At 44.6% G+C, this 9,334-nt stretch overlaps 1 long non-coding RNA gene across 1 annotated transcript; it reads left to right on the forward strand.

Annotated features, from left to right (window-relative positions):
- The first annotated feature begins 2,237 nt into the window (after nucleotides 1–2,237).
- LOC118247345 (uncharacterized) lies at nucleotides 2,238–8,736 on the forward strand. The gene is made up of 2 exons (XR_004778397.1): nucleotides 2,238–2,675; nucleotides 7,762–8,736. It is a non-coding gene; the product is annotated as an uncharacterized LOC118247345 (long non-coding RNA).
- Nucleotides 8,737–9,334: the final 598 nt, after the last annotated feature.

Here is a 9,334-nt window from a genome sequence, read left to right on the forward strand (position 1 = left end):
CACGATTAAAATTTTCTTCCTTTTCAGGCATTCTGTAGCAAGAGCAAAAATAGGAACCCAATTACATCTGGCCTCTTTGCAGGGAGGTGAGAGCGGGTGAGGACACAGGGTGCTCTGCCGTGGTTCTGCCCGGGGCACAACCTGTGCAGGAACTCGCAGTCCCCAACGAGAAACGTGACCTTTAGCAACTCGTTTGTTCTTGGAGGCGATGGGAGAGCAACAGAAATCTGCAAGAACAGCAGAGAAGGCTGAATCTGAGCTTCCTCTTTTCCCTAATGGGCTAAGGCTCGGGGTGCTTGTATTTTATGAGCCCTTTGCCTCCACCTCTTACGCTCATTATGCAAGAGAGGGTAAATAGTCTTTCCCAGGGTTACTTAAGTAAAGCCTGCTTCCACCCACTTAAAGAGGGACACGGCAGTAAATGGGGAGCATTTGTAGGCTAACAAAGTACCCCCATGGCTTCAGATGCATTGTAAGACTGGAAGACAGGTAGAAGAGGTGAGCTGGTGGGTGGCTGCAGCACAGCAGGTACGCGGCTTCTGCCCACCATTTTGCCATGCACTTGGTCTCTAGACCCAGCTAGCTGGGCAGGGAGCACCGCAGTGACAGAACGGGCAGCTTCAGAGATCTCTGACCTGGCTCTTCCTAGGCTGGAGTGCCTGCACAGCTTTCAGGTGTGCAGAAAAGCCAGCCTGGGTTTCCAGACCCATTTAGTTCTGCAAACATGTTTCATTGTTATAGTATTTCCATATCTGTGCCATTTTTTTTTCCTTAAGCATCACTAACTTTTCTCCTTTTCTAATGTTTACCCTCTGATATGAAGACATCGATCTTATCTGGCTTTATTTAGCAGGTTTTTAGTCCTGTAAGGTAGCTCACGCAAAATAAACTGCTTAACCTTGCAGCCTTTCTCTGCAGTATCCCAGTTTAACAATTAAGAAAATTTAATTTTGTCTTTTCTCAATGTCAGCAACCCAGATATTTAAAAGATTTCAGATGAGGTGTCATCAACGTCCTGTACAAGGGCCTTTATTTCCCCTTTGCTCTGCCAACACCTCATTGCACTTATGATCATGTTTGTCACTTTTCAGGACCATGCTGTCTGGTGGGCTACGGTAATCCTGCCATCAATCAGCACATTAATCATCTTCCTCTGTTGTTTCCTCTTCGTTCTTGCTGTTGGTTGAAGCTCCTAATCTCACGCTTGCTACTTTTAAGTTCCAGATCATTTTTATTACTTCACTCCCTCTTTCTGATTCCTTCTGAAAAAAATATGCGGTACTGATGATGCCACTTTATCCTCATTAATATCTTCTAGGCACTGCTGTTTTATGTAAAATAGTAATGTCAAACTCTAAGTCGAATTAAGAGAAACATGAAACTTTTTTTTTCTTTTTTTTTTTTTTTTTTTCTCAAGAGCTGCATCAATTCAGATAATCTTAGATAGCACATGCCTGCACACTGCACAGGGGCTCACAGGCTGTGGAAAGCAAGCATTGCAGAAGCTGGCAGCATGCACAGAGTCTGCAGCTCATAGGGAATCACCATACTTTTTTCATGTAATTGATTAAATGATACAGTGCATAGTCATCCAAAATGGAGCTTCCTAATATCTGTAATGATGTGCTTTGTTCTAATCTTTGCCTGCATAATAACAGAGGAGCATCTATCTCTAGATGAAATAAATGTAAATGGATATGACTCCAAGCCTGACTAAGTTACCAGACTTTCCAATTTCTGGAAGTAAACTTAGAGAATATAATTTCCCCATCCTGTTCCCAATGAAAAAAAAAAAATCACAGGTGGAGGATTTGTTATTTTAGGGGGCCGGGCCAGCAGGTCTCCCTCTCGTCATGCAGCAGAAATAAGTGATACACGAGTCCTTAAAGGTGTTTTTTGCAAAGCAGTAGAGGTTTCATAGTAGCTGAAATGTATAGTAGCTGAAATATAAATAAAGGAGAAAGGCAAATGTCTGAGGATGAGTCAGCCAGGAGGTGAATGCATTTTCTCCTAAGTGGGCTGTTTTGTAGATCGCACTGAGACTTAGAAACCAAGATAAGGCTGCAGGTTCTGTGCTTGAACTTTTTAGTAATCTGTGATTAATTGCTGGAGGATGACATCAGAAATGTCCCTGCTCTTTTTCTTCTTTCTTTTTTTTTTTTTTTTTTTAGCTCCTATTTCCTTAGCCTTCTGTTCTCTTGCCTTTTCCCTTTTCTCTTTCATTTTTTTCTCTAATTAATTATAAATAAAAAAGCCTGCACGTTCTGTGCTGTCACTTGCAATGTATAACTCTTCACCAGCAATGACTTTAGCTGACAGTTTGTAATTAGATGAAGATAGAAGTTCTCTAAGTTCCAGCAGCGTATCTGCACTTCTTGTCTTCTGGGTGTTTTTGCAAACTTAACTGTGTAAATCAGGACTTTTACATGTGAACATGTAGAATTGTTTCTGCTTCTATAGCCAATCAGATTAGTATTATTTAGGTCACATCTTTGCAAGAAAGCCGTGTTATGTTGCAATATCAGCTATGGGAGTGATTTATTTTTTTTTTTCTGACTGGGGAAAATCCGAGTGCAATATGCAGCTAAACTAGAAGAATCCCCGCAAAGACATCAACAAAACAAATCATGCTTTTTCCTGGGAGAGCTTATTTCTCTTTGGGTAGAGCTCTACAGGTAAGATTACTCTTTTTATTTCATTTCCCCCCCCCCCCACCGTGCTCCGCACAGCGCTACCCCCGGGCCAGGCTGCCAGCATGGCCGCGGCGGTGTGGCCCCACCGCCGGCAGGCCTCGGGCCGGGCCCCCCGGCTCCTGAAGCCCCGGGTGTCGGCGGCCGGAGCCGGGCGGGCAGGGAGCCCCGAGGGCGGCGAGAGGCGGCCCGCAGGAGCTCGGGGTGGGCAGGCGGCCGGCCGCCATCCCGCTGTGCCCCCCGGGGCAGGCCGCGGCCCTCGGCGGGAGCGCTGTGGGTCGCCACAGGGGCCAGCGCGGCCTCCTGCGCTCCAGCGGGCAAAGAACCCTCTGTGCACCTCATGCCAGTCTTTAAAGTTCACCCCGTGATTTTTACAGCATCAAATCCGACTAGCCAAAGTGGCGACTTGGTGGGCTGAGGCGAGGGCTCCTCTTCTGAGCTGCCCCATGTCCGCTTGGCAAGCTGCCCCGCAGCTCCAAATGCACTTGCTGGGACGGGGATGCTGAGAAGCTGCAAAATGAATTCCTCCTGCGTCCCCTCCACATCTGACCGGGCAATTCCGGCTGACGTTAACAGAAGTGCCAAAAGTGGGAAAACTTAGCTCGTGCTAGCCTTATATAGATCTCGCTGCAGCCTACCTGCTCGATCTGTATTTACTCCCTTTTAGTATCAGTACTGCTCGCTGGGAATTCGTTGTGAGGTTAAATGAAAACTACTTCCCAGAGCAGTAAGAAATATTTAAACACTTCAGGCATTCAGTCTGTGATTCAGAGATTTATTTATAAAACTGTTGATTTTGGGACACTAAACCATTGCATTCAAACTGCAGAAGTGAGTCATATTTGTGGGAGGTAATTACTACCAGAAAGCACAACTAACTTTTGTAGGTTTCTCTGTAAAATGTCCACTTATGATCTGCAACTACTAAAAATAACATGCCTTGCTAGATTTCAGCATAAGTTATCTTTACAGAATTATGTGGCTTTATATGTTCTGTTTTCCTGACATGTGATAAAATAAATGACTAACATGCTTGAGAATTTATTTGGGTGTTTTATGTGGACTGTCCTGACCAGGTAACTTATTCAGCTTACATATGTTTCGTGAAGAACCAAAGACTTTGTTGTAACTCTTAAAGAAAAGGCATTTGTCATAGGAACAATGATTGGAGCTAGCACTTACAAATAGCGTTTGTTCGTCGTAAAGGTCTCTGGATTTCTTGTTTTATCCAAAAACACAATAATCTACTCAGTCTGTTCCGAGTAGGTCTTGAGGGAGTTCCAGATGTCCAACACCTGCAGGAGCTCCTTGCAGGGCAGGAGGGAACTTTCCTCATTATCCCTCAGTCATGACTGAGGAATTTAAGTTTATTTAACTTGTGGTCACTTAGCAGCACTCCCTACCAGCAGATGAGTCAGATGCTATGCCACCTATCCTAAGGGAATATGCTGCAGTTGGATTCAGAAAAAGAATGTCATCCATCCTGGCACACGAGGCTTTGAACAGTTTTTCCCATGCCACTCTGAGAGAACTTAAGGTGCACCGTAAACCCAAGTGGCCTTTCGCTGCTCACAGACCAGGAGTCATTGCTAACAGACCAAAAATGGAGGTGCTATCCAGAATTTAAACCACAGACCTCTGGGTATCTCCTTCCTCTCCAAAATTTGCAGTTATAAAAGAGGCTTCCTTAAAAACTGCAATTACCTGTGTCAGTAATTTGCCCGCAGTCAGTCGTCTCTGCCACAGTTCACGGGGTCTCGTAACCGATCAGAGTTGGGAAGTCTTTGTTCTGATTTCTGTGTTCCTCCACAGTGAATCGAGCTCCCACAGACCGCACAGCCTCAGTGAGGTAGTGGTGGCGGTCAGAGGTGGGGAGGACGGGATTTGCGCTTGCTTTTCCATAACTAAAAAGTATTATCTCTTACTATGCCTCTTTGAGCAGCTCCACCCTATTCTAACCACGGTTCTCTGACAAACACTTCATTTATTTTTCCTTTTTTTTTTTTTTCTCTCTTTGCTTGGATCAGATTTTAATTACCAGCTGGCTCTGGGCAAATGTGCTGCTCTTGGCCATGCCCTTTGGTTTGCTGGCAGAGGGACTGTCCACAATAAGGGATCTGCCTGTGCTGATGGGATGCTACCATGATGTGCCCACTCGGGAGGAGGGCTGGGTGAGTGCCCACCCATGCCTCGAGACACACGTGTAGGATGTCGGCTGGTGGCCAGGGAAGGTCAGGACTGACTCTCACCAGCACTGAAGTAGGCTTGGGTACACTCTCCAAGAAGTTATGAATTGTATATTTGAGGGGCAGTATCAGTGCTACTTGCTGCAGGAAGGCAAAATTGTGTTTTCCCTTGAATTCATTCTACAGGAAAATAAGAATTATGATTTCAATCTGATTAATGGCCCACTCGTGCTAGTGTCTTCAGCCAAGGAGCAAGGGTCCCCAAAGCTTCAGATACAGAGATAAAACCTGGTACTAAATCTTTATATAATAAGATGCTTGTTAGGCAAAAATCTTCCTAATATCAAAGTTATTTTTGCATGAGAGGTTGACGGAAGATGAGCACAAATCTCTTGTGAAGGCTTATCTGGTGGCTTTCAAAAGGAAGCAGTTGCATCCTGAAAAAAGTGCAGCGATGGCCTTGATATCAGAAAACTATTTCACCAGATAGCCATAAGTTATGGATATTATTTCACAGAATAGTCACTATCAAAATGTGTTAAAGATAAGCATAGGTATTTCTCTTTCCACCGACATTTTAGAGCTTTCAATGTCCATGTTAGATGGTGGCTTAAACCAAATAGTCCTTACAGTAAAATTGTCAAGGCAGTTTAATTGCTTTGGTCCTTTAGTTGGTGTATTAGGGATTCAGTGGTCACATGTAATAAAGTTAAACACACATTCACCAAGCTTAAACATTTCTTAGATGTAATTTAACTTTGTAATCTCAAATCAGACATTCTTTGTCAATAATTTTTAACCTTCCCAATTTTAGAAGTTAAGCTTTGCCTGTGCATCATGCTTGTGTCGAGGAGGGGTCTCTGTTAACTCCTCTGCACCCCTTCCAGCCTCTCAGAAAGCCTCTCAGGAAGGCTTTCACCAGAGCTGGTGTTCCCTGCTCAGCTTCAGGCTGTGTTGTGAGCTGAAGGGCTTGAGGCAGGCTGTGTGCTTGCTGAAGTTGGTCTGCTTTTCTGCTTTCTGACTCACAAGTTCTTCTGCAGCAGTGAGAGTGGTGTATCCTGCTTCACTCGGGCATTTAGATCTGCCTACAGTTGCCTAAAGTCAGCCTCACATATATGCAAAATATAATCCTGGTGGGAACCAGCATTTCCCTGGAAGAGCTGTGTCCCAGCCACATCTCATTTAACACTCCTGCACCACGTTTGCTGTTATTTCACAGGAGAGAGAAATACGAAGGAAGAGAATCGTATTTAAATTGTTTGTATTTCTTGAGCCTGGTTCAAATCCCATTAAATCATACTTCTGCATTACAGTTACTTGGTCTTCTTTGGGATACCACTTTTGCTCCTGAGCAAGCAGACAAGGGGCTGAATGCTGCTGTTCCTGCCTTGCTCAGCTCCATCACCAGTGGTGAGGCCACACGGTTTTGGGGTGATGTTTGCTGAAATCCCAGCTCTAGCTCCCAGTTGGAGCAGGGGGTGCTAAGCCAGCATGGTGGAGCGCCTGCTGCCACTGCTGCAACATGAAGCAGATAAAGGCAGAGAAAAGGTGTAATCCTGCTGGGAGGGCTTGATTAGCAGCAAGGAGGGCTTGGCTGGAGGGTTTGAAGGAGTTGCCGATTAAATGCTGCTCCAGCTCCCACCCCAGGGGTTAAACCAGGCTTCCTCCCCCCTCTTCCCCCACTCCACTATTTTTAAGCAGTTAGTTGGTGCAACCTCCTGTGAGTTAGACAGGTGGAAACTGTTCTTTATGGCATTTCTCCCTTTCTAACAAGGACCAACCTGCTCCGGGGCTTTGGGGTAAGGGAGCGTTCAGGCCAGTAATTGACCTTCTTGAGATGAACAGCAGACCAAGACCTTTCTGATGCTAGAGCACCAAGGAGTGGGCTGCAGCCCCCTGCGTGGCCCTGTTGCCCATGTTGGCAGGGCTGCAACCATACATCCAGCATGGGCTTCCCACTCTGGTCTCCCATGGCCACCCCTTTGCTCCCATCCTTGCTGCCCCTCTGACTTCTGTCTCCTACAAGATGCTCACCTGCAGCTCCAGCTCTGTGCAGGATTACCAAGCCCAGACTTTGCACTGAGACTTACCGTGTGCCTTCTTGCTTCTCTGCCCTTCCTGCTTTGTGGAGGATCCTACCTTGTAGCTTCTTCAGATACACTTTTCCTTGATATGGAGAAGTGTAAGAAAGGCTGCCTGCAAGACAGAATGGTGACTGCATTTTGGTATGGAGCTCGAGTCCTGCAGTCTCTCATTTAAGCGTTTGTAAGGGCAGTCAGAAGCATTTCCAAGCCAACCACTTCCAGTGATTCACCTTCAGGGGACCTAGAATTGTGGTGGGGACTACAGAGATAAAGACTGGTGATGGATTACTGATAAAAAGAAAGAAATTTTAGTAAAACAAGTTAACTGCTAGCTGACAATTTGTTTGCCAAGTTTTAGTCCCATCGAGCTGAAGTGGCCAAGTTCTTAATGCCAACAATTGAGGTTTGTAAAGGAAATACCAAATCAACCTTGGCGGAAAAAGAGGCAGACATTAAATTACAGAGCAAAGAATGCATTTGCTTTGTAGGTGGAGAAATAAACAAGTTACTAAAAGGAAAATAAGTTTGACTTTTCCAGTTTGATTGTTTGATTCCTGTCCCTAAGCAAAAAGAGGCCGAAGAGGAAAAGTGCAACATTTATCAGTAACTGTTGAGCTCGAGCAAACGCTCGGCAAGCTGTACAGAATTGTTGGCAAGGGGAGCGGGGAAGGGGACTGATACAGGGAAGTGCTGCAGAACTGCTCAGAAACTGTTGGTCTGTCTCATCATGTAAAGATTTAAAAACAGACCAGACCACAAACTCCTGACTGTTTTTTTTCTCTTTTTTTTTTTTTTTTCCAGCAAGTGCCAAAAAGACACATTCTTTAACGTATGCAATAGTTTTTCTTGGATACAATGTCGACAATATACACTTGTCATTGGACGTATTTGTGTAATTTTCCCTCTATAATGTGTAACAGTGTGCCCCTGAATTCCTGCAGCAGCAGAAGACCAGCTGAATTCACCGTAAAGGCTACCTTCCATCCAAGAGGCATTCCATCGGAGCTGCAGAAACTATTCACGGTGCAGGGACTGCCAAGGCACACTGGAACGAGGATATCAAAATCTTCTTCTGTAATATTATTTCAGTCATTTCGGTTTTATAAAGGACAAAAGAAAACATTACACATTGCATGGGTAGGCTTATTTGTCTACTCTACAAGGCCGAACGTGACAGCTGTGCCTGAAAAACCACTTCTCAGAATTAGCAGGTTTATTTTGCACTGCAGCTTGCCAAAGCCCGATTTCCAAACCCAGTGATGGACATCACAAAGAAGACAGTAGAGAAATGCCAAAGCATAGGTGCTGGTTCTTGTACAGGAACAACCTAGAGCTAACTCGGCCAAGCAAATCCTGCACCAGTTACATCCACAACACCCATGTTGTGCGTGTAGCTACCGGCGGAGACTGGCAGACAGCGGCCACCCTTTCCAGACTACTTTGTGCATATTACCTATGAGTGAATGTCGTCCTGGTTTTAACTTGCTAGCTCAATGCAATGCTTTCCTGTTCAATTAAGCAGATGTCATGCTACAGCAGAGTACTTCTGGTGTTTCTGCTGTAAATTATTCAAATCTGAAAAAGAAACAGTACTGGCTAATATTTGGGTACTCAATCACATACAGCAGGCACCTATACGTCCCTTCTGCAATGGCTGTAATGAGCTGCTGCTGCAGTTTTGCTGAATACACTGAATAGTGTTCTGCTTTTCTGTTCTTTCTGAATTGTCCTTTTCTATTAAAAAAAGTGTTTAATAAATTTTAAGTATATATGGGAGCGCTTTATCATGTGTGAGTTTGTAACCCTTATGATGCATAGGATGATACAGGCTATTGTTGCTCTTCCTTAGTCAATGCACAAACTTTATAGTTGTAGCCTACCAAATAAAATCAGAGATAAGTTTTACTGATGAAATGATCTGTAACAACAGGAATGCATTATTTAGTTTTCCTGATATGCTCCTTGCTGGAGGTAAATAAGATATCATAGCAATATCGTTCACTCAGTTATAGTTCTGCCTGTGTCAGCATTTACATTATAAACCTCTTCTTTCAGGGGTTTATAACACAGCCATAAAATGCACTCCCATCTGAAACTTGGCACACAAGGTCTCAGGCTGGCAATGAATTTATTTTACAAAATGTGAGAACAATGCAATATCTGTTTGGCTGTGTTCAAGTTAAAATTGTTTAGCAAAGGAGTGGGCCTACACAGAGAAGCCTGCGAAGCAGCCACATGGCCGACACCTCACTCCAGCCTCTCCCTTTTGAGGTCACCAAATGCGTGAAGCCAAGAGTGTCAAAGCCTACAGTGTCTCACAACACTTTGCATGCACGCGGTAAGGTTAACCCAAAAGGTGGGGTTTCAGAAGTCT

This window comes from Cygnus atratus, chromosome 2 (assembly GCF_013377495.2).
Source record: "Cygnus atratus isolate AKBS03 ecotype Queensland, Australia chromosome 2, CAtr_DNAZoo_HiC_assembly, whole genome shotgun sequence".
NCBI lineage: Eukaryota > Metazoa > Chordata > Aves > Anseriformes > Anatidae > Cygnus > Cygnus atratus.